The 25,966-nt window shown below is 42.8% G+C and overlaps 1 protein-coding gene and 1 long non-coding RNA gene across 3 annotated transcripts in view; one reads left to right on the top strand and one right to left on the bottom strand.

Annotated features, from left to right (window-relative positions):
- rnf220a (ring finger protein 220a) overlaps positions 1–25,966 on the bottom strand; it is a 433,695-nt gene that overhangs the window by 247,837 nt on the left and 159,892 nt on the right.
- LOC133545075 (uncharacterized) overlaps positions 1–25,966 on the top strand; it is a 100,952-nt gene that overhangs the window by 61,782 nt on the left and 13,204 nt on the right. The window contains exon 3 of one of the 2 annotated variants that reach the window (XR_009804722.1): positions 6,638–6,940. This is a non-coding gene — a long non-coding RNA (uncharacterized LOC133545075). Of the gene's footprint in view, positions 1–6,637; positions 8,582–25,966 lie in introns of those variants that run through there. The other variant, XR_009804721.1, reaches the window with a different exon arrangement.

The raw sequence follows: 25,966 nt of genomic DNA, 5'->3' as shown, positions 1-25,966 counted from the left end.
ATAGCCCTAAATCACTAGTGTCTCAAAGGGCTGCACAAACCACTACGACATCCTCGGCAGGCCCACATAAGGGCAAGGAAAACTCACACCCAAGTACTGGCTGTCCAGAGTCGAGAGCCATGATGGACCGCTCGCCTGCGTATCTCTACGCTGTTGATCCGCCTCCGCTTGGGATGGTTTCCTGTGGATGGGACTCTCGCTGCTGTCTCGGATCCGCCTTGAACTGAACTCTCGCGGCTGTGTTGGAGCCACTATGGATTGAACTTTCACAGTATCATGTTAGACCCGCTCGACATCCATTGCCTTCGGTCCCCTAGAGGGGAGGAGAGGGGGGGGGGGTTTGCCCACATCTGAGGTCCTTTCAAAGGTTTCTCATAGTCAGCATTGTCACTGGCGTCCCACTGGATGTGAGTTTTCCTTGCCCTTTTGTGGGTTCTTCCGAGGATGTCGTAGTTGAGACATTTGTGATTTGGGGCTATATAAATAAACATTGATTGATTGATTGATTAGAGCTGCGGACTACTTTTCGGTACGCTATTTTAATTAGCGCCAGGTTACCGTTAAAAGTTGCGTCAAGAACCGTATTGGCGCCATCTTGATGGAAGTTGGATGCTGTTTATGGCTAGAAGCCTGCCGTATATCATCAGTGTGTGTGTGTGTGTGTGTGTGTGTGTGTGTGTGTGTGTGTGTGTGTGTGTGTGTGTGTGTGTGTGTGTGTAAAAAACCAGCCTGAGACATTATCTTCAAGCCGTGACAGCTGTAATTGTGGAGCACAATAAAATGGCTGCAGGGTGACACCTCTAACCACCTTCTATTAACACACACTTACACCAACCCCCGTTCCCCATTGCCTCCTGATGTCTCACACACACACACACACACACACACACACACACACACACTTACGTGCACACACACTTACGTGCACAACAAGTGATTTCTCTCTGGTCAAACAGGGAAATAAGCATCTTCAAAGCCGTCAAAGCTGAGTGCCTCTAGGTAGTCGGGTCTGATTGGTGTGTATATGCTGATGTCTTGATTATACGTGTCGATAATATACACTTATACTCGCCAACAGGCACGGGAAAAAAAAAAAAAAAAGGTAAAAGGAATGGGTACGGACGAGAGGTACACAGATAACTGTCTACGGTGGTTGTAGTTATATTGTAATTTGCATCCTACGTAACGTTCGGGCTCCAGTACTCTGGAATGCCCTCCCGGTAACAGTCCGAGATGCCACCTCAGTAGAAGCATTTAAGTCTCACCTTAAAACTCATTTGTATACTCTAGCCTTTAAATAGACCTCCTTTTTAGACCAGTTGATCTGCCGTTTCTGTGACGCTTGTGTGGCATTGTAATGCCGGATTGGTTCTTCCGGGGATGCGTCGAAGCGATGAACACAACAAGGTAAGTTATAAATGGATTTATTAAATAATAAAAGGCTAGGAACAAAAACACTGCTGTAAAGAGAAAGCAAACCAAAAACAGAAAAACAGTTCCTCAGCATGTGAGCTGGAATAAACAAATGGCTTAGCGTAAAAGCTAGCGAGAATATACATACAAAGATGAAAGTCGAGAGTCGTCAGTGTTGCGCGTGGGCAAATTAGGATCCGAGACTGAACAAAGAAAAGAGGAAAGCTTATATAGGGAGAAATCAAGGAGAACCAGGTGTGTAGAAAACGAGGAGCAGGTGAAATCAATGTGTAACCATGGTAACGGACTAAACAGGAAGTAAGTGGGTCAGAAGAGAATGAAACAAAGATGGAAAAATAAACATGTGAAGATCTGAGTCACAGATCGCAACAGTATTCCCCCCCCCAAAAAGACAGATTCCAGATGTCTCAAAGAAAACAAAAACAAATAAGAAACAACTTGAACCCCCTCCCCAAAAACAGAGTCCACAAACGAAGGGAGGGCGGAGGGAGGCCACGGTGGTGGGTCGCCAAGTCGTGTGTCCCCGAATCCACCGAGGACAAGTCAAGTGGCGGCGGCGGATGGAACGCCGCTGCCGAAAAAGTTTTGGCGGGCGACCTCGAAAAGGCCACATTAGTGGCCGCATCGCAGGATGAGGTGCCCGGCGAGGCGGACGACCCGGGCACGGCCACATCCGTGGCCGACATGGAGGAGGGAGTGTCTGGCGAGGAGGATGACCTCGCAGAGGCCACGCCCGTGATCGACGTGGTGGACGACGCCTCAGCACCGAAATCCCAGCAGGCTTGGAAGCAGCAGACGAGGGTGCGGGGACTGCAGCCAAAGCAGGCCCGAGTGCAGCTGGCGAGGATGATGCGGGTGCTGCAGCCGAAGAAGGCGTCGGAGGCGGCCTGGGAGCCGCAGGAGTCGTCGGAGGCGGCCTGGGAGCCGCAGGAGTCGTCGGAGGCGGCCTGGGAGCCGCAGGAGTCGTCGGAGGCGGCCTGGGAGCCGCAGGAGTCGTCGGAGGCGGCCTGGGAGCCGCAGGAGTCGTCGGAGGCGGCCTGGGAGCCGCAGGAGTCGTGACTGGTGTGAGCTCCAGCCTCATCGTCGGCGCCGGTGTGGGCTCCAGCTTCTTCGTCGGCAGTGCTTGGCGGCGTGGAGCTGGTACCGGCGCTTGTCGAGGAGCTGGCACTGGAGTGGGCTCCAGCCCTGTCGACACAGGTGAAGGTTCCAGCCCCGTCGTCGACGCTGGTGTGGGCTCCAGCCCCGTCGTCGACGCTGGTGTGGGCTCCAGCCCCGTCGTCGGCGGTGCTTGGCGGCGCGGAGCTGGTACCGGCGCTTGGCGGCGTGGAGCTGGTACCGGCGCTTGGCGGCGTGGAGCTGGTACTGGAGTAGGCTCCAGCTCTGGAGCTGGTACTGGAGTGGGCTCCAGGCTAAAGTCTGTAACTGGTATGAGAACCAGTTCTGGGTCGGAGGCTGGTGTGAGAACCAGGTGGGAGTCTAGTGCTGGCTTGAGAACCAGGCTAACATCAGTTTCTGGTGCGAGAACCAGACTACAGTTAAGTGCTGGTGTGAGAACCAAACTGGGAGAAATGCAGAACACCGGTGGTGGAGGATGTGCTTGAGGTAATGACCTCGCGAGTCTGAACACCGGTGGAGGAGGTCTACTAGGCCGTTGAGACTTGGCCGGGGGAAACACAGGTGGAGGAGGTCTACGAGGAAGAGCTAAGCGGAATACAGGTGGCGGCGGCCTAGGAGGAGCTAGCGGTTTAACGGGCCGAAAAACAGGTAAGGGTGGCCTCATAGGAGGTTGCGGTTTGACAGTTTTAAGAAATGGTAGCGTCTGCGCTACCTCCGCAACACAGCTATAGGCCATAGCCCCCCCCTCCAGACGGGAATCCCAGACCCGTTCCCTGTGGTCAGGGACTGACCATAAGGGAGGGTGGTGGGAGGTTTGGAGGCGGGCAGACTCCTCCCCTCTATATTGTCCAGAGTGTCCCTTTGAAAAGGGAGAAAAAACCTTGGACTTGGGCTGGGAATGAGGTTTTACAGGTGGAGTTGAAGAAAAACTAGGTGACTGAGGTTGACTAGAATAATGAGAAAAAATATCCTGATAATTACGTATTTTATCATAAATGTTATTGGTATTTGAAAAAGGTTGGGAATGAAAAGTACTGTCCACAATATAAAAATCTTCTGAAAAAATGTCAACAACAGGGGGCGGTGTTGCGTCACCGGTGGGCGTACCCCAAATGTCGTGACTGCTAGAGTCAGGGGAAAAAAAACAAGCTGGATTACCGGTAGTGGAAGGTGAATCCTGGTCGGGGTGAATTTTGCTGTGTTCGTAGGAAGGATGAAGTGGTGCTGGATAATTACTGCCGTGCGGGGGACCTGTCCACTGGACCCCCCGCCTCTTCGGGGCAGCGCGAACGGCTTCGGAGGGGACTTCAGGCCCACAGTCAAGTCTTTCCTGCTCCCAAGCCACGAGCTCCAACCACAAACCCAAGTCGAAGGGTTCCTCCCGTGGTTTCGACGCGGAAAAACATTTTGATGCTCGGATCCTACTGTGACGCTTGTGTGGCATTGTAATGCCGGATTGGTTCTTCCGGGGATGCGTCGAAGCGATGAACACAACAAGGTAAGTTATAAATGGATTTATTAAATAATAAAAGGCTAGGAACAAAAACACTGCTGTAAAGAGAAAGCAAACCAAAAACAGAAAAACAGTTCCTCAGCATGTGAGCTGGAATAAACAAATGGCTTAGCGTAAAAGCTAGCGAGAATATACATACAAAGATGAAAGTCGAGAGTCGTCAGTGTTGCGCGTGGGCAAATTAGGATCCGAGACTGAACAAAGAAAAGAGGAAAGCTTATATAGGGAGAAATCAAGGAGAACCAGGTGTGTAGAAAACGAGGAGCAGGTGAAATCAATGTGTAACCATGGTAACGGACTAAACAGGAAGTAAGTGGGTCAGAAGAGAATGAAACAAAGATGGAAAAATAAACATGTGAAGATCTGAGTCACAGATCGCAACAGTTTCTTTTCTTTTTCTCCTATGTCCCACTCTCCCTTGTGGAGGGGGTCCGGTCCGATCCGATCCGGTGGCCATGTACTGCTTGCCTGTGTATCGGCTGGGGACATCTCTGCGCTGCTGATCCGCCTCCGCTTGGGATGGTTTCCTGCTGGCTCCGCTGTGAACGGGACTCTCGCTGCTGTGTTGGATCCGCTTTGGACTGGACTCTAGTGACTGTGTTGGATCCATTACGGATTGAACTTTCACAGTATCATGTTAGACCCGCTCGACATCCATTGCTTTCGTCCTCTCCAAGGTTCTCGTAGTCATCATTGTCACCGACGTCCCACTGGGTGTGAGTTTTCCTTGCCCTTATGTGGGCCTACCGAGGATGTCGTGGTGGTTTGTGCAGCCCTTTGAGACACTAGTGATTTAGGGCTATATAAGTAAACATTGATTGATTGATTGATTGATAACCTGATTTAGTTGCATGAAAAGGGTCAAATAACAAATAAATAATCAATATGAGAAAATACAATATACCTTGATTTACGAACGCTTAGGTGGGCGGGACCGTGTGTTGGCGCACAAGCCGGACTATGAGGCGCATTTCAAAAACTTTGGCTGAAAGCCAATTAACATATATATATATATATATATATATATATATATATATATATATATATATATATATATATATATATATATATATGTGTCTTGATTGGATTATCCAGAGAATAGTGCTCGATACCGCGGTGTGGGAAAAATCACAAGACTACTTCGTCTCTACAGGACTGTTTCATGAGGGGTTCCCTCAATCATCTGGAGAATTTTGTGTTAGTATGGATTTTTTTTTTTTTGCATCATGACTAGGGAAGGTTGTTTGCATTGGGCCTTATAAGTAAATGCTGCACTCAGTTTCATCCAAAGCATTATTAAAGGAAGAGTGGCCTAAATTACTCGTTTTGGCCAATTGTCGGTGACAAATGTTTTGTAATGGATTTGAATAGGTGTAATTAAAAATGTGTAATGGATTTAATTAGATGTAATTAAACATGTTTATGGTGTATGGACCTTTTTATAATATCCACAAAGTTCAGTGACTATGTCTGTTGACATTTTGTGTTAGTATGGATTTTTTTTTTTCATCATGACTAGGGAAGGTTGTTTGCATTGATCCATATAAGTGTATCCTGCGCTCAGTTTCATCCAAAGCATAATTAAAGGAACAGTGGCCTAAATTACTCACTTTGGCCAATTGTCGGTGACAAACGTTTTGTAATGGATTTTTAATAGGTAAAATAGAAAATTTGTAATGGTTTTAAAGAGGTGTAATTAAAAATGTGTAATGGATTTAATTAGATGTAATTAAAATGTTTATGGTGTATGGACATTTGTTATCATATCCACAAAGTTCAGTGACCACGTCTGTTGACATTTTGTGTTAGTATGGATTTTTTTTTTTTCATCATGACTAGGGAAGGTTGTTTGCATTGATCCATTTAAGTTTCATCCAAAGCATTATTAAAGGAACAGTGGCCTAAATTACTCGCTTTGTCCATTTGATGGCGACAAACATGGTAGTCTCAAAGGTGTCTTTTTCAATTTGAGAGGTGCCAAACATGCCTACGTGTGAAGAGTATTTTTCATTTTCTCATCATATTTTACGGTGCATGGACTTTTTTTTTATCATATCCACAAAGTTCAGTGAGCAGGTTGTGTTATGTGTGACCATGTCTGTTGAGTTAATAGGATTTGTATAATTTTTTTTTGGACCATGACTAGGGAAGGTAGTTTGCATTGGGTCATATAAGTAAATGCTGCACTCAGTTTCATCCAAAGCATTATTAAAGGAACAGTGGCCTAAATTACTCGCTTTGGCCAATTGTTGGTGACAAATGTTTTGTAATGGATTTGAATAGGTGAAGTTAAAAATGTGTACTGGTTTTAAATAGGTGTAATTAAAAATGTGTAATGGATTTAATTAGATGTAATTAAAAATGTGTATGGTGTATGGACATTTGTTATCATATCCACAAAGTTCAGTGACCATGTCTGTTGACATTTTGTGTTGGTTAGATTTTTTTTTTTTTTTTTGCATCATGACTAGGGAAGGTTATTTGCATTGGGTCATATAAGTAAATGCTTGTATGTAAAAAAAATTGAATTATAAGTAAATAAATAAAAATTACAGATCCTTCCTTTCCCTCCAGATTCAAACAAAACGTGGACATTCTGGACGTTCGGCGTCAAATTGGCTTCCCCCCCCTCTCTCCTCCCTTCCTCCGTCCAGGTCTGGGTGCCTCTCCGGGTTGTCAGAGGACACGTCAGGACTTAATGCTTTCCAATCTTCTCCCCAACACACACTGTCGCCTCTCATTTACGGAGCCGCTGACAAGGACGGCGGCCCGTCTCCACGCCTTCGTCCCCCCGCCCACTCCTCGCTGCCTCTGCCGTGCTCACAAGTCATTAGTCCACCACCTGAGCCATCAGCCCCACTTCTCACCTCACCCCGGGTACGTATTAATAACAATTCTCACGCTTTTATTCACTTTTCTGTAACTGTTCATCCGCTCCTGGCCGGTGTGACCAAATCCAGAACTCGCTCTGTGTGTAGTCATCGTCTTCTGTCCGACACTTTCCTATCTATTTGTCTCCGTGTCAGCGCTCACCACCACTTTAGTCCCCCTTACCGTGCCAGCAAGAGTAAACACTAGTTGCCCGGCATCAATCACGTAGCACACACACACACACACACACACACACACACACACACACACACACACACAGGTCTCCAATTTCTTCCCTCCTCCCAACAATTGAACACAGAAAACAGTCACAACAACCTCAAACGAGACAATATGCGGCGTGTGTGTGTGTTCTTGTATGTCTACCCTTCTCGAGACGTGAAGAAGGAAAAGTATCTTCCATATGAGGAGGTGTGAAGAAGTGATGACATAAATCATGATCCCAATAACATTGCATCTAATAGACAATGACTCATTTGCACCCCTTGTGGTCAAAATAAGGATGGTCCCCAAAAGGACGGATTTTTCAAAGTGACCGTGTGTCGCTTTTAAAAGTGCCCCCCCCCCCCCCCCCCCCTGGTCAACATATGAAATAACAAGTGTGTGTTTAAAATTGGAAGTGCTTCCCCTCTTGTCAACATATGAAGTAACAAGTGTGTGTTTAAAATTTGAAGTGCTTCCCCTCAGGTCAACATATGAAATAACAAGTGTGTGTTAAAATTGGAAGTGCTCCCCCTCTGGTCAACATATGAAGTAACAAGTGTGTCTTTGAAATTTGAAGTGCTCCCCATCTGGTCAACATATGAAGTAACAAGTGTGTGTTTGAAATTTGAAGTGCTCCCCCTCTGGTCAACATATGAAGTAACAAGTGTGTGTTTGAAATTGGAAGTGCTCCCCCTCTGGTCAACATATGAAGTAACAAGTGTGTGTTTGAAATTTGAAGTGCTCCCCCTCTGGTCAACATATGAAATAACAAGTGTGTGTTAAAATTGGAAGTGCTCCCCCTCTGGTCAACATATGAAATAACAAGTGTGTGTGAGAAATTTAAAATGCGCCCCCATTGGCAAAAATGTATTAAAAAAAAAATATATATGTATATAGAGACATACTGTAATAACTTGAGATAGTGACGATTAAAAACAATTACAAAATGATAATAGTAGATTTTATTTGTAAAAAAAAAAGCACTTCTGTCTATCCGTGTTGGCCTTGCAATGAGGTGGCGACTTGTCCAGGGTGTACGCCGCCTTCCGGCCGAATGCAGCTCCACATAGGCTCCAGCTACCACCCCAGCGACTCCAAAAGGCACAAGCGGTAGAAAATAAATGGATGGCACTTTAGATTGAGCAAACAACCTCAAACTGCTACAGTGTATTAAAAAAATAAAATAAAAAGATAATAATTAAAAATAAAAAAACTAGAACAGCCTAATAGCTAGAACTAGTTAGTATATGTCCAAAAAAAGGCTTAAAGAAGGGTTTTTAAGCCTTTTTTAAAAGCATCCACAGTCTGTGGTGCCCCCAGGTGGTCAGGGAGAGTGTTCCACTGACTGGGAGCGGTGGAGCAGAAAGTCCGGTCCCACCATTGTTCGTAGCTTTGTCCTCGGAGTTTGGAACAAAATAAACTAAAAGCAGTCGTATTCTCAAAATGTGTTGACTTCTTCCTGTTAAAATTTCCCATATTCTTACTGTTTCTGTAATATTGCGATATTTTCTCATAAAATTATGACTTTTTATTGTAAAATTATTACTTTTAAATGCAATGGTGACATTTGCCATTATAAAATTCTGACTTATCACAATATTGCTATTTTTTTTGTTGTTCTTCTAAAACTGTGACATTTTTTAGGTAAAATTTTGACTTTTGTCATCATTTTGCCAAGTAAAATTCTGATTATTACAACATTGCCAAAAATGTTAAAGTTTTGTTATAAAACTGACTTTTGTTCAGTGATATTACGACTCTTTTTAAGAAATTGCCAAAATTTTATCTTTTCTTGTAAAATTGCGACTATTTTTGAGCAAAATTCCAACTGTTATCATAATATTTCACAAATATTCATTTTTTCTTGTCAAATTTTGACTTTTGTCGAGTAAAATGACAACTTTTATTATAATACTGCCAAAATTCCAAGTTTTTCTCGTGAAATTGTGACCTTTTTCTTGTAAAATTCCAACCCATTTTTCACAACAAGCTCTTTTTTTATATTTGTATAGTATGTTTATATTATTAATGTTGTAAATACACTTCTTTATATGTCTAGAAAGGCTGGTCCTAAAGAGGTAGGCATTTTTCTCAGGTCCCCAGAAGGTACGAACTACACAAATGTGTGTGTCCTAAAGAGGTAGGCATTTTTCTCAGGTCCCCAGAAGGTACGAACTACACAAATGTGTGTGTCCTAAAGAGGTAGGCATTTTTCTCAGGTCCCCAGAAGGTAGGAACTACACAAATGTGTGTGTGGGGGTTCTTGTATTTCTATCCTTCTTGAGACATTCACAAGGAAAAGTTCCGTCCATATGAGGACCGGTGAACAAGTTAAGACCGAAGCCGTGGTCCCAATATGGAAAAGCATTGCATCTAATAGAGAATGTATCACTTGCACCCCTGGTGGTGAAATATATCTACATTAGAGGGACTCTGTTGCAAGTCTTGTGTATTCTATGTAACTTGTTTTTGTGTGCTCTGGCTATTGCGTTTATTTTTTTTCCCCCAGTCTCAGTCTAGATCCCCTCCACGAGAGTCCAGCCTGAGACTGGATATTTTTTTTCACGGCCAAAAAGTTCAGTTCATGAACCGAGCTCCCGCTGCACTGAGGTACGTACCATGAAGTGAAGTATGTGTGTTAGCTTGTTCAGTCGTGCATAATTGCGTAAAGAAGTGCTCTCGACTCCACTGTGAAGCAAACAAAAGCCGAGCTGACAGACTGGCAAACACTACCTGGGCCTTGTTAAAGCGTCTACCCGAGCAGCATAAGGTGTTGATTTGCTGTCGCCGAGTCGACTCTCATCCGCTCGCCCTCCGTCTCTTCACTTCTGCCATAAAGGGGAGCTTCTACTACGGGTGTAAAGAACGATGTCGTTGTACGCCACAAGCGCACTTAAGACCCGGGGGTCTTCTTCCTGTGCGGGTCCAATCAGCACGGTGCTAATTGGTAGGAACAACAGCAACACTTTGGCAGTATATAATCTTTTATGCCTCTTTCTTTATCGCCCGCTTTATGTTTGCCGGCGTATGTTCCCCCGGCTTTATGTCCGCGCTCCGTTCCGGCGCCACGGTCCTAATGAGACCCCGTCCGTGAAAGGGTGGGGTGGGGGGGTCTCTCCCGGAAACCGGGCGGAGGAAGGGGAGCGTGATAAGCTTCTTAACGATGATGACTGCGCCGCAATCAACACACTTTGCTATCAGTAATTACAATGCTAATTAGCCCCCGGGAGCTAACGGGGAGCGCTGTATTACAAGGGCTTGATTAGGGCCGGGCTATTCCTGCGGGAGGGATTTGCGCTCGCACGCCATTGGCGGGAAGAGCCGTCAGTTATGACCTCTCCTCCAGCTGGGCGTGATTAGGGCTGATTAGGGCGAATTAAGGGAGGGAGATAACAGCTGGGATCACCAGACCCCCGGCTTCAGTCAACTAGAAGTACGATCAAATAAAACATTTCACAGCTACTGTTGTCCCGATACCCAATATTTTGGTACTTTTCTAAGTAAAGGGGACCACAAAAATGTCATTATTGTCTTTATTTGTACAAAAAAGTCTTAATGTACATGAAACATATGTTTATTATTGTCATTTAATCCTTAAATAAAATAGTGAACGTACTAGACAACTTGTCTTTTAGTAGTAAGTAAACAAACAGACTCCTAATATGCAGTAACATATTGTGTCATTTATACACCTATTATTCTGTACACATTATGAGGGACAAACTGTAAAAATGTATTATTAATCTACTTGTTCATTTACTGTTTATTTTCAGTTTTAACATGTTCTATCTACACTTCTGTTCAAATGTAATAATCACTTATTCTTCTCTTCTTTGATACTTGACATTAGTTTTGGATGATACCACACATTTAGGTATGGATCCGATACCAAGTAGTTACAGGATCATACAATAAAATATAACACCTAATAAACCAGTAGTAATATGGTTAAGAAATTACTGATGTAGAGGGTAGGTACCGCGCTGTTTTTGTTTTGTTTTAACATGTTCTATCTAAACTTCTGTTAAAATTTACTAACTTTATATAAGTGTTATAATGAAGGCAACACATGATGTAAGTGTCTATATTAGCCTACTATCAAAATGACTTCAAAAGTCTTATATAAGTGTTATAATGAAGACAACACATGATGTAAGTGTCTATATTATCCTACTATCAAAATTAATTCAAAAGTCTTATATAAGTGTTATAATGAAGACAACGCATGATGTAAGTGTCTATATTAGCCTACTATCAAAATGACTTTAAAACCGGTATTTTTCAGAAGCAGTATTGTTCTTAATTCATTAATACCGTAAACATTCAGCATTTTGGTAGCCATCCACAAGCTTCTGCTTGAATTTTTGACCACTCCTCTTGACAAAATTGGTGCGGCTCAGCTAAATGGGTTGGGTTTTCTGACATCGACTTGTTTCTTCAGCATTGTCCACACGTCAAAGACTACAGAACTTTCTTCCGGAAGGTCTTTTTTTCGTCCATGTGATGTCAGATGAAACAAAAATGGAGCTGTTTGGCCACAATACCCAGCAATATGTTTGGAGGAGAAAAGGTGAGGCCTTTAATCCCAGGAACACTATACCTACCGTCAAGCATGGTGGTGGTAGTATTATGCTCTGGGTGCAGTTGGGTGTTCCAACAGGACAATGACCTCAAAAGTGGTAAAATAACTGCTAAATCAGGCTAAAATGAAGGTTTTAGAACGGCCTTCCCAAAGTCCTGACTTAAAGGTTTGGACAATGCTGAAGAAACAAGTCCATGTAAGGAAAAGCAACACATTTAGCTCAAAAATTCAAGCTTATGGATGGCTATGAATTTGGGAAGGTCATTCAAACCTTCATTCTAGCCATTCTTTTACCACATTTGAGGTCATTGTCCTATTGGAACACCCAACTGTGCCCAAGACCCAACCTCCCCCCTGATGATTTGAGCTTGTCCTGAAGAATTTGGAGCTAATCCTCCTTTTTCATTGTCCCATTTAAACCAGCACTTCCATTGATAGCAAAAACAGGCCCAGTGCATAATACTACCACCACCATGCTTGACGGTAGGTATGGTGTTCCTGGGATTAAAGGCCTCACCTTTTCTCTTCCAAACATATTGCTGGGTATTGTGGCCAAAAAGCTCCATTTTTGTTTCTTCTGACATCACATGGACAAAGATAAGACTTTCTGGAGGAACGTTCTGACTTAAAGGTGTGGACAATGCTGAAGAAACAAGTCCATGTCAGGGGAAAAGCGACACATTGATGTTCTTTCCAAGTGTACGTAGACTTTTGAGCAGGACTGTATAAATGGAGAAGAGGAGGTGGAACAGTTCTGAAGGCAGAGGAAGGAGGAAGAAGGCAATCCAGGGTGAAAAGGGGAAGGGTGGGAAGGTAAACTGTGTTTATTGTGTGTGTTTGCCACAGCTGGCAAATAACTGCGGAGTTCACCCGGCAACCCACCCTGCCGTCGCACTTATTGTTGTCAGCATATTTAGCAACCTCTTCAACCAAAAGAAATGTGCCGGGAGAGACGGACTTTGTTTTTACGGGTCTTCAGACTTGGGGGGTTGGGGGGAGGTGGGGGCTACTTCCTAAGTGCACACCCACCACCGCCATAAACACACCATCAAACACACCTGCTCCCGTATACCTGGGTTTGTTTGTTTGTTTCATTGCAACGCCGGGACTCAGACACATGTTTATGTCCTTGTTTCCTCCCAGAAGACTACAAGACCAGAAGACTACAAGACTAGAAGACTACAAGACCAGAAGACTACAAGATCAGAAGACTAGATGACCAGAATACTACAAGACTACAATACCAGAAGACTACAAGACCAGAAGACTAGAAGACTACAAGACCATAAGACTACAAGACCAGAGGACTACAAGACCAGAAGACTACAACACTACAATACCAGAAGACTAGAAGACGTCAAGATCAGAAGACTACAAGACCAGAAGACTACAATACCAGAAGACTACAAGACTACAATACCAGAAGACTAGAAGACTACAAGATCAGAAGACTACAAGACCAGAATACTACAAGGCTACAAGACCATAAGACTACAAGACTACAATACCATAAGACCAAAAGACTAGAAGACTACAAGACCAGAAGACTACAAGACTACAATAGCAAAAGACTAGAAGACTACAAGACCAAAAGACTACAAGACTATAATATCTGAAGACTACAATACCAGAAGACCAAAAGACTAGAAGACTACAAGACCAGAAGACTAGAAGACTACAAGACCAGAAGACTACAAGACCAGAAGACTAGAAGACCAGACGACCAGAAGACTAATAGACTACAAGACCAGAAGACTACAAGATCAGAAAACTAGAAGACCAGAATACTACAAGGCTACAAGACCAGAAGACTACAAGACCATAAGACTACAATACCATAAGACCAAAAGACTAGAAGACAACAAGACTATAATACCAGAAGACTACAAGACCAGAAGACTACAAGACCAGAAGACTACAATACCAAAAGACTAGAAGACTACAAGACCAGAAGACTACAAGACTATAATACCAGAAGACTACATGACCAGAAGACTACAATACCAAAAGACTAGAAGACTACAAGTCCAGAAGACTACAAGACTATAATACCAGAAGACTACAAGACCAGAAGACTACAAGACTAGAAGGTGACACATGTAAGTCCTGCTAAAACCTACTCTTACATATTTTATCTGCCTGCATATAGACCACACACACACACACACACACACACACACACACACACACACACACACACACACACACACACACACACACACACACACACATCATGTCACTCTGCTCCCCACAGGCAAGTGATGGAGTGAAGACCTTGGACCTGACTGCTGTACTTTGGTATGTACATTGGTGTGTACATTACTATGTACATCGGTGTGTACATTGGTATGTACATTAGTATGTACATTGGTGTGTACATTGTTGTGTACATTGGTATGTACATTGTTGTGTACATTGGTATGTACATTAGTATGTACATTGGTGTGTACATTTTTGTGTACATTGGTATGTACATTGGTGTGTACATTGGTGTGTACATTAGTATGTACATTGGTGTGTACATTGTTGTGTACATTGGTATGTACATTGGTGTGTACATTGTTGTGTACATTGGTATGTACATTGTTGTGTACATTGGTATGTACATTGGTGTGTACATTGGTGTGTACATTGTTGTGTACATTGGTATGTACATTGGTGTGTACATTGGTGTGTACATTGGTATGTACATTGGTGTGTACATTGGTGTGTACATAGGTGTGTACATTGGTATGTACATTGGTGTGTACATTGGTGTGTACATTGGTATGTACATTAGTGTGTACATTGGTGTGTACATAGGTGTGTACATTGGTATGTACATTGGTGTGTACATTGGTGTGTACATTGGTATGTACATTAGTGTGTACATTGGTGTGTACATTGGTATGTACATTGGTGTGTACATTGTTGTGTACATTGGTATGTACATTGTTGTGTACATTGGTATGTACATTGGTGTGTACATTGGTGTGTACATTGTTGTGTACATTGGTATGTACATTGGTGTGTACATTGGTGTGTACATTGGTATGTACATTGGTGTGTACATTGGTGTGTACATAGGTGTGTACATTGGTATGTACATTGGTGTGTACATTGGTATGTACATTAGTGTGTACATTGGTGTGTACATAGGTGTGTACATTGGTATGTACATTGGTGTGTACATTGGTGTGTACATTGGTATGTACATTAGTGTGTACATTGGTGTGTACATAGGTGTGTACATTGGTATGTACATTGGTGTGTACATTGGTGTGTACATTGGTATGTACATTAGTGTGTACATTGGTGTGTACATTGGTATGTACATTGGTGTGTACATTGTTGTGTACATTGGTATGTACATTGGTGTGTACATTGGTATGTACATTGGTGTGTACATTGGTGTGTACATAGGTGTGTACATTGGTATGTACATTGGTATGTACATTGGTGTGTACATTGGTGTGTACATTGGTATGTACATTAGTGTGTACATTGGTGTGTACATAGGTGTGTACATTGGTATGTACATTGGTGTGTACATTGGTGTGTACATTGGTATGTACATTGGTGTGTACATTGGTGTGTACATTGGTGTGTACATTGGTATGTACATTGGTGTGTACATTGCTGTGTACATAGGTGTGTACATTGCTGTGTATGTATAAGTCCATTGAGGGAAAAATGTTTTGATATAAATAGTAAGTCAAACACAAGATTGAAACATCCTTTTTGACAACATTTAATCAATGTTGGTTTTCTAATGTTGATTTGACATTGAAATTTGGTCATTTTCCCAACCAATATTTTACAACACAAACACAACGTTGAAACAACACACTTTTTGAAGACAACATGTAAACAATGACGACAATTTTTTGGGGGGGACACCCTGCTTTTTCATATTAGTGAATAATGGATATAAACTCAGCATTTAGTCTTTGTGTGGGTGTGTGTGTGTGTGTGTGTGTGTGTGTGTGTGTGTGTGTGTGCAGGACCAAGAGCTCTTGTAATTAAGGCTGAGTGTGAGACTTTCAGGCCAGGCTGACTGATCTTCTGTAACGGAACCTGCTTGAGTGTTCTGGGACCTTTTTAATAAGCAGCCACACAAGTTGAGGCCATTTCTCATGGTGACTTCATAAAAGTCTGCAGCCCCCTCAACCCTCACCTTGCCCTTAGACTCCCACTGTCCACCCCCACTCCTGGAAATGTGTGTGTGTGTGTGTGTGTCTAGAAAGGCTGGTCCTAAAGAGGTAGGCATTTTTCTCAGGTCTCCAGAAGGTACGAACTACGTGTGTGTGTGTGTGTGTCTAGAAAGGCTGGTCCTAAAGAGGTAGGCATTTTCTCAGGTCTCCAGAAGGTACGAACTACGTGTGTGTGTGTGTGTGTGTGTGTGTGTGTGTGTGTGTGTGTGTGTGTGTGTGTGTGTGTTTGTATGTCTGCCCTTCTTGAGACATGAAGAAGGAAAAGTATCTTCCATATGAGGAGGTGTGAAGAAGTGAGGACATAAACCATGGTCCCAATAACATTGCATCTAATAGACAATGTCTCATTTGCACCCCTGCTGGTCAAAATGAGGGTGGTCCCCAAAACATTGACTTTTAACATATGAAATAACAAGTGTGTGTAAAGAATTGAAATTTGCCCGCTTTGGACAAAATTAATAAAAAATAAATATGTATATAGAGACATACTGTAATAATTTCAATTAAATATGGAAGACAAAAAACAAAAAAATAACTAAAAACAGTCTTTTTCTCACAATGTGTCGACTTTTTTCTTATAAAATCGGGAACAATTTCTCATATTCTTTCTGTTTCTGCAATATCGCAATATTTTCTCGTAAAATTGTTATTTTTTTATGTAAAATTATTTCTTTTCAACGCAAAATGGTGACCTTTGCCGGATAAAATTCGGACTTTTGTCACAATAAATCCAATGTTTTTGTTGTTGTAAAATAGGGTGATATTGCAGTATTTTGTAATATAAAAATGACTGTTAACATATGAAATAACAAGTGTGTGTAAGGAATTGAAATTGGCCCGCTTTGGACAAAATTAATAAAAAATAAATATGTATATAGAGACATACTGTAATAATTTCAATTAAATATGGAAGATAAAAAAACAAAAAAATCAAAACAAAACAAAAAAATAACTAAAAGCAGTCTTTTTCTCACAATGTGTCGACTTTTTTCTTATAAAATCGGGAACAATTTCGCATATTCTTTCTGTTTCTGCAATATCACAATATTTTCTCGTAAAATTATTATTTTTTTATGTAAAATTATTACTTTTCAACACAAAATGGTGACCTTTGCCAGATAAAATTCAGACTTTTGTCACAATAATTCCAATGTTTTTGTTGTTGTAAAATAGGGGGATATTGCAGTATTTTCTAATATAAAAATGACTGTTAACATATGAAATAACAAGTGTGTGTAAGGAATTGAAATTTGCCAGCTTTGGACAAAATTAATAAAAAATAAATATGTATATAGAGACATCCTGTAATAATTTCAATTAAATATGGAAGATAAAAAAACAAAACAATCAAAACAAAACAAAAAAATTACTAAAAGCAGTCTTTTTCTCACAATGTGTCGACTTCTTATAAAATCGGGAACAATTTCTCATATTCTATCTGTTTCTGTAATTTTGCAATATTTTCTCGTAAAATTGTTACTTTTCAACGCAAAATGGTGACCTTTGTCAGATAAAATTCGGACTTTTGTCACAATAATTCCAATGTTTTTGTTCTTGTAAAATAGGGGGATATTGCAGTATTTTCTAATATAAAAATGACTGTTAACATATGAAATAAGTGTGTGTAAGGAATTGAAATTTGCCCGCTTTGGACAAAATTAATAAAAAATAAATATGTATATAGAGACATACTGTAATAATTTCAATTAAATATGGAAGACAAAAAAATCAAAACAAAACAAAAAAATAACCAAAAGCAGTCTTTTTCTCACAATGTGTCGACTTTTTTCTTATAAAATCGGGAACAATTTCTCATATTCTTTCTGTTTCTGTAATATTGCAATATTTTCTCGTAAAATTATTACTTTTTTATGTAAAATTATTACTTTTCAACGCAAAATGGTGACCTTTGTCAGATAAAATTCGGACTTTCGTCACAATAAATCCAATGTTTTTGTTACTGTAAAATAGGGTGATATTGCAGTATTTTCAAATATAAAAATGACTGTTAACATATGAAATAACAAGTATGTGAAAAAATATGGACTGCTCCCCCTCTGGTCATCATAGGAAATAAGTGTGTGTTTAAATTCAAAGTGCTCACCCTCTCGTCAACATATGAAATAACAAGTGTGTGCAAAAAGTTTTAAGAGCTCCCCCTGTGGTCAACATACGAAATAACAAGTGAGTGTAAGAAATTGAAATGCGTCCCCTTTTGGCCAAAAATAATTCAAAATTAAAATAAATATGGATATAGAGACATAATGTAATAACTTGAAGTAAAAATAAAGATTAAAAACCAGTTACAAACAAAAAATCAATAAATAACTAAAGAAACTAAAATTTGTTTTTTTCTCACAATGTGTCGACTTTTTTCTCATAAAATTGGGGACAATTGCTCATTCTTTGCTTCTGTAATATTGCAATATTTTACCGTAAAATTATTACTTTTATATACTTTTATTTAAAATGATACTTTGTAAAGCGCAATGGTGACATTTGTCATATAAATTCTGACTTTTTTCACAATGCCAATTTTTTGTTGTTCTTGTAAAATTTGTTGTTATTGAGTAAAATTCCAACTTTTGTCATCCATCCATTTTGGGAACACGGAGGGTGCTTGAGCCTATCTCAGCTGCATTCGAGTGGAAGGCGGGGTACACCCTGGACAAGTCGCCACCTCGTCGCAGAGCAACTTTTATCATAAAATTGCACAAATGTTCTGTTTTCCTTGTCAAATTTTGACTAGTGTTGAGTAAAATGACAACTTTTGTTATAATACTGCCAACATTCAAAGTTTTTTGACCTTTTTCTTGTGAAATCCCAACTCATTTTTCACAACAAGCTTTTTTTTAATATTTGCATAGTAAGTATATATTAAGGTCAGAAATACAAAAGTGTGTGTGTGTGTGTGTGTGTGTGTGTATATATATACACTTCTTTATATATCTGGAAAGGAAGGTCCTAAAGAGGCCGGCATTTTTCTCAGGTCTCCAGAAGTTCAGAACTACACAAACCTGTGTGTGTGTGTGTGTGTGTGTGTGTGTGTGTGTGTGTGTGTGTGTATATACACTTCTTTATATATCTAGAAAGGCTGGTCCTAAAGAGGCCGGCATTTTTCTCAGGTCTCCAGAAGTTCAGAACTACACAAACCTGTGTATGTGTTTGTGTGTGTGCATGTGCGTGTGTGTGTATGTGCGTGTGTGTGTATAGCATGTATATATACGCTTCTTTATATATCTAGAAAGGCTGGTCCTAAAGAGGTAGGCATTTTTCTCAGGTCTCCAGAAGGTACAAACTACACAAATGTGTGTGTGTGTGTGTGTGTGTGTGTGTGTGTGTGTGTATAGTATGTATATATACACTTCTTTATATATCTAGAAAGGCTGGTCCTAAAGAGGTCGGCATTTTTCTCAGGTCTCCAGAAGGTACAAACTACACAAATGTGTGTGTGTGTGTGTGTGTGTGTGTGTGTGTGTGTGTGTGTGTGTGTGTGTGTGTGTGTGTGTGTGTGTATAGCATGTATATATACACTTCTTTATATATCTAGAAAGGCTGGTCCTAAAGAGGTCGGCATTTTTCTCAGGTCTCCAGAAGGTACAAACTACACAAATGTGTGTGTGTGTGTGTGTGTGTGTGTGTGTGTGCGTGTGTGTGTGTGTGTGTGTGTGTGTGTGTATAGCATGTATATATACGCTTCTTTATATATCTAGAAAGGCTGGTCCTAAAGAGGTAGGCATTTTTCTCAGGTCTCCAGAAGGTACAAACTACACAAATGTGTGTGTGTGTGTGTGTGTGTGTGTGTGTGTGTATAGTATGTATATATACACTTCTTTATATATCTAGAAAGGCTGGTCCTAAAGAGGTCGGCATTTTTCTCAGGTCTCCAGAAGGTCAGAACTACAACTTTCACAGTATCATGTTAGACCGCTCATCATCCATAGCTTTCGTCCTCTCCAAGGTTCTTAGTCCTCATTGTCACCGACGTCCCACTGGGTGTGAGTTTTCCTTGCCCTTATGTGGGCCTACCGAGGATGTTGGAGGGGTTTGTGTTGTGGTTTGTGCAGCCCTTTGAGACGCTAGTGATTTAGGGCTATATAAGTAAACATTGATTGATTGATTGATTGTGTGTGTGTGTGTGTGTGTGTGTGTGTGTGTGTGTGTGTGTGTGTGTGTGTGTGTGTGTGTGTGTGTGTGTGTGTGTGTGTGTGTGTGTGTGTGTGTGTGTGTGTGTGTGTGTGTGTGTGTATTTTTAATGACTTACCTAAGGATGGAGATCAGGAGGTGTCAACAACATGGCACCAAAGGGAGAAAAAGGAAACAAAGAAATAAATTAGCGACTTTCCCAAATTAATATTTGACAACAATGACAATAATCTTACATTTGTTATAAATAAGTACACCATGTCCACAGCAAGTTGTGCATTAAAAGGGCTCTTTTAATGCCAACATTGGCACCTGTACCATAGTTCTGGACCTAAAAAACATGGTCTACTGGTACAATCCCCCCTAAACAGACCCAGTCCTGACTTTAGGCGTGTTCTCAAACGAGTTCCCGCACATAAAATATGCTAATCAAGAAGAGAAAAACGAGAGAGGAAGAAGGTCAACTGTTAATATTGAAATGTTGCGTCCTCTTCTCCTGATGTTTTCTTCATCTGACGTCACATGGACAAAAATAAGACCTTCTGGAGGAAAGTTCGGTGGTCAGATGAAACAAAAATGGAGCTGTTTGGCCACAATAGGAGGAGAAAAGGCCTAGGAACACCATTCCTACCGTCAAGCATGGTGGTGGTGGTACTATGCTCTGGGCCTGTTTTTGCTGCTAATGGAATTGCGGCTTTACAGAGCGTCAAAAAAGGCTCAACTGTCGTTTTTTGCGCCACGTCCTGTCGTGTAGCGGATCAATACCCGTAGCAATACCCGTAGCGGGTCTGAGTCCGTGGTCATGAACGCATGAAACCTGCTCGGCTGAGAGGCGAAACGTCTCCCGAGGCAGTCGGGACGAGTGATAACCAGAATAATCCCCTCCTGTTTGTTTTTGCTTCCTTATCTGGGAACACAACAATCCTAGTGTGTGTGTGTGTGTGTTTGCCGCTTCATTAATTATGCAAACGTCAACCAGGTGACTTACGACAGGCCAACGTAAAAACAACAACAACACATGCGCCGGTTAAAAAGTGGAGCCGACCGGTGCTTAACTACCCCTGGTGGAGCACTAAAGAGCAAATGGTGGATGGCGCAATAGAAATGAAGCACTCTTCAGGAGTAGCAGACACAGATGGGAGAGCGGCAAGAAAAGAAGGATGCTCATTAGCAGAATAACGAGAGGTGGGATTATATTGCCCACGTTTGATGATTATGTTGCCTGAGAAGGGGCGGAGCTTTATTGTGGTTGGGGTATAGTGGAGGATCCCCCCCACCCACCTCCCACCCCCCGCCGTTTTGGGGGGATTTGGACATAGTTTGGGAGGGGTCAAGTTACGATTAATAACACGTTAACATAAAATGTTTAACTTAAAAACTATAACAGGTAGAGTGAAAATGTTTGTAGCACAAAAAATTGGAGCTAGTTAGGGGAGAATGGGACAATGGGGTAGTAGGGGTGCACCTTCACAGAAGGGGGAGAGTGGGGCAATGGGGGTGTAGAGGGGCATCTTCACACGGGGGGAGAGTGGAGCAATGGGGGTGTAGGGGTGCACCTTCATAGGAGGGGGAGAGTGGGGCAATGGGGGAGTAAGGGTGCATCTTCACAGAAGGGGGAGAGTGGGGCAATGGGGGAGTAGGGGTGCACCTTCACAGAAGGGGGAGAGTGGGGAAATGGGGGAGTAGGGGTGCACCTTCATAGAAGGGGGAGAGTGGGGCAATGGGGGAGTAGGGGTGCACCTTCATAGAAGGGGGAGAGTGGGGCAATGGGGGAGTAGGGGTGCACCTTCACAGAAGGGGGAGAGTGGGGCAATGGGGGAGTAGGGGTGCACCTTCACAGAAGGGGGAGAGTGGAGCAATGGGGTGTGTGTGGGGGAGAGGGGGTACCTTCACACAGGTATGAATGGCGGGCAAAAGGCAAGATGATTAAAATGAGCGGTCAGATCTTTGGAAAGGTGAAAATGTCGGTGACGGCTCTGGTTTGTTCATTATCGGCGGCTCTATGAGTCACTGGAGTGGCAGGCCTCAGAGGGCTCGCCTTCTGCAGCGAGAGGCTCCGACCAATCACTTCCCCAGATGGCGGCGGGTCAACCAGGAAGTAGGAAGCCGGGGTCAGCCAATGAAAACCCGGCTTCCCCTTTCCCACTGACCCGTGACAACATCCTGCCATGGAAAACAGACTGGAACCGGTTGTTTGCGCGTCGAGGGTTTCCTCTTTTCACGGAACCTGGACTCGAAACCCCGTCTTACCTTTCTGTTCTTAAGAAGGCGTTTATAATTCACATTCTTACGCGACCCGCCCAGATAGACATGAGCGACACAATGTTTGATTCCCAGTGTCCTTTCGGAATGATGTAAATGAGCATCAAATTAAAGCAAAGTGATTCCACACAATGGGCTATAAAACTGGGCATCAATCCCAATAAAAACCGGGACAAACTAAGATGTCTTTGGCTGCAAATTGATTCCCCTCATGTTTATTGTCCCTCTCTCCTCCATCCCCTCTTCTACTATTTATTCCACTTGTTTTTTCCTGTGTCACAGAGAGATAAACTTCAATCAGGCTCTGCGGAATTTATGTCCTATGGCTTGCATCTGATTGGTCAATCAAAGACCAAAGTTACAGGAATGTACACTTTATCCCTGAGAACTGAGCCCTCTCGGTCTACCGAGCTATCTGCATTTCTACTCTCCTATGGTCATAAAGTGTGGGTTATGACCGAAAGAATAAGATCGCGGATACAAGCGTCCGAAATGAGTTTCCTCAGAAGGGTGGCCGGCATCTCCCTTCAAGTTAGGGTGAGAAGTTCAGTCGCCCGAGAGAGACTTGGAGTAGAACCCCTGCTCCTTCGCTTGGAAAGGAGCCAGCTTAGGTTGTTCGGGCATCTCATACGGATGCCTCATGAGCGTCTGCCTAGGGAGGTCCTGGTTGCACGTCACACTGGGAAGAGACCCCGCGGCAGGCCGAGGACTACATGGGGGGGATTTCAACTCTCTGGCCTGGGATTCCCCAGGAGGAAGTTGCTAATGTTGCCCTGGAGAGGGAAGTCTGGGGGTCACTCTGCTAAAGCTGTTGTCCTTGCGACCCGATTCCAGATAAGCAGTTGAAAATGGATGGATGGACACTTTATCCCACATTTACATCTCATTGTGCTACATGGGAACGTTTTATCAGAATCAGAATCCTAAATGCTTTATTAATCCCCGAGGGGAAATTAAGATCAAGATCAGACAAACATTACAGGGAGACAGAACAGGATCGCTGACGGGTCTGCCAACTTCCGGCACCTCTTACAAAAAAAGTGAGATACAGGTAAACGCTGGAAAGGAGGGGGGAGAAAAAAAATCATCAGTCTAAGCCTGGGCCCCTTGAGAGGGGGTCCAGACTGAGGCCCTCATAGCCATAGCACACATAAACATGTGTGTAAGAGGGATTGATCGATTGTTTGATTGAAACTTTTATTAGTAGATTGCACAGTTCAGTACATATTCCGTACAATTGACCACTGAATGGTAACACCCCAATAACTTTTCCAACTTGTTTAATCAATTCATGGGAAACATCAAAGAACGCAAAAGACATTAAAAGAGCAGAGCTGATGCAACCATCCATTTCTACACACGGCCACATAAGTGAAACAATAAAAAAAAACACCACCTCTGCGGTGTTCCACGCCATCGTCTGCTGGGAGCATGGCCAGAGACAGGAACAGACCCAACAAAGCAACCAAGAAAGCAGACTCCACCCTCGGCCGCCCACCAACTCTCAGCCAGTGTCCAGTCCGCATGGATGACCGAGGTGTGATACCTGCTCATTCAGCTAAGACACTGTGAGGCTTGTCCGTCGCTAGCTCCGCAGTCCTGTCTCTTCATCTGCATCCCCTCAAGTCTCTGGAAACTGACTCTGGTGTAGCAGAGACCCAGCAGCTGGTCTCCTTGGCCAAAGGGCTCCCGGGAGGCAGATCCAGAAGTTCACAAGAAAAGCCCCGCAGAAGTCACCCCTTGTCGCAGAGTCCCAAAGGGTCCCCCAACCAAAAGACAAAACAAACCACATGAAAACAAGAGAGAAACACCAGGATCACATCTTGCTTTTCCTCTGTCCCCGAGAGATCAAGTTAATCAGGTTCTGTGGCTTTCGTCTGATTGGTCAGTCAAAGACCAAAGTTACAGGAAGGTACATCTCATTGTGCTACTTTAGAATGTTTCAAGGATAAATATATGTGATCGCCTGTGAGTCATAGGACTATGGTTGACAAATTTAGACCTTTTCCAGAAGAGTGTACCCAAGCAAGACCAACAGGCCGTTGTGTGACCCCTAAGAAAGGAGTCGCATGTTGTAATGATATCTTCATGTGAACCCGTGTAGCCATCTGCGCTTGAAATGATTTGTCAGCTTCAAAGCCTCGTTCCGGTATCCGTGTTCTTTTCTCTCGCTCTGTTGCATTCCTGCTTTGAGTCTCTTCCAGGTTGTCTTTGAACCGAGATCTAAAGCAGCCTCCTTTTTTTTTTCCCCGGCAGCACGTCTTCCTTCCTATTCAACCGCAAGGGTTTCTCTCTACTTTGGATTTGATGTCTTTCGGTTCTATACTTTGCATCTACACCCAGCATTCCGCAAACATCCATCCATTTTCTTACGCTGATCCCAGGTCGGGTTGCGGGGGGAGCAGCCTTAGCAGGGAAGCCCAGGGTTTACTCTCCCCAGCCTCTTCGTCCAGCTCAGCGTTCCCAGGCCAGCCGGGAGACATAGTCTGCCCAACGTGTCCTGGGTCTTCCCCGTGGCCTCCTACCGGTCGGACGTGCCCTAAACACCTCCCTAGGGAGGCGTTTGGGTGGCATCCTGACCTGGACCACCTCATCTGGCTCCTCTCCATGTGGAGGAGCCCCGCCACCCGGCGGAGGAAACTCATTTGGGCCGCTTGTACCCGTGATCTTGGCCTTTTGGTCATAACCCAAAGCTCATGACCACAGGTTAGAGTCCCGCAAACAGTCAAATGTAATCTGTGGTAAATCTTGAGTCAATGTTTGTCCTAGGAAATAATGAAAAGTGACATGTTCTACTGTACAGACAGTAATCGGTCTTACGAGTTAGCAGGGTCGGCCCCTGGCAACAAGACTCTGAAGTTGTCAAGGGCCACCATGACTATGGTGACCGGTCTCTTCAGAAGGTGTTGATCACCTTGGTCGTCGTACTCTGCAGGTGTTTTACTCTTTATTATTATACCGCCGCCTCTTTGAGCTGTAATTTGACCCCTCTAAAATGCTTCAAAACTCACAGAACTTGACACACACATCAAGACTGGCGAAAATTGCGATCTAATCCAAAAACCAAACCCCAAAACTCCGAATTGCGCTCTAGTGCCCCATAGGAAAAAAACACTGACAAAACTGCTCCTAGGAAGAAAACACAGACGAAACTGCTTGTAACTTCCATTAGGAATGTAGTAGAGACATGAAAGAAAAAATTCTATGTAGGTCTAACTTAGACCTAGATTTCATACTCTGACATCCTTCAGCAAAAATCAACAGGAAGTTGGCAAACACCCCTTCAAAACAAGTTTCCTAAAATTTTTTATTTTTGCCTCTTTGAACTGTAATTTGACCCCCTTAAAATGCTTCAAAACTCACCAAATTTGACACACACATCAGGACTGGCGAAAATTGCGATCTAATCCAAAAACCAAACCCTAAAACTCAAAATTGCACTCTAGCGCCCCCTAGGAATAAAACACATACAAAACTGCTCCTAGGAAGAAAACAGACAAAACTGCTTGTAACTTCCATTAGGAATGTAGTAGAGACATGAAAGAAAAACTTCTATGTAGGTCTAACTTAGACCTAGATTTCATACTATGACATCCTTCAGCAAAAATCAACAGGAAGTTGGCAGAC

This window comes from Nerophis ophidion, linkage group LG28 (assembly GCF_033978795.1).
Source record: "Nerophis ophidion isolate RoL-2023_Sa linkage group LG28, RoL_Noph_v1.0, whole genome shotgun sequence".
In the NCBI taxonomy this organism is placed as follows: domain Eukaryota; kingdom Metazoa; phylum Chordata; class Actinopteri; order Syngnathiformes; family Syngnathidae; genus Nerophis; species Nerophis ophidion.
This window is presented reverse-complemented; position numbering and strand designations above follow the sequence as displayed.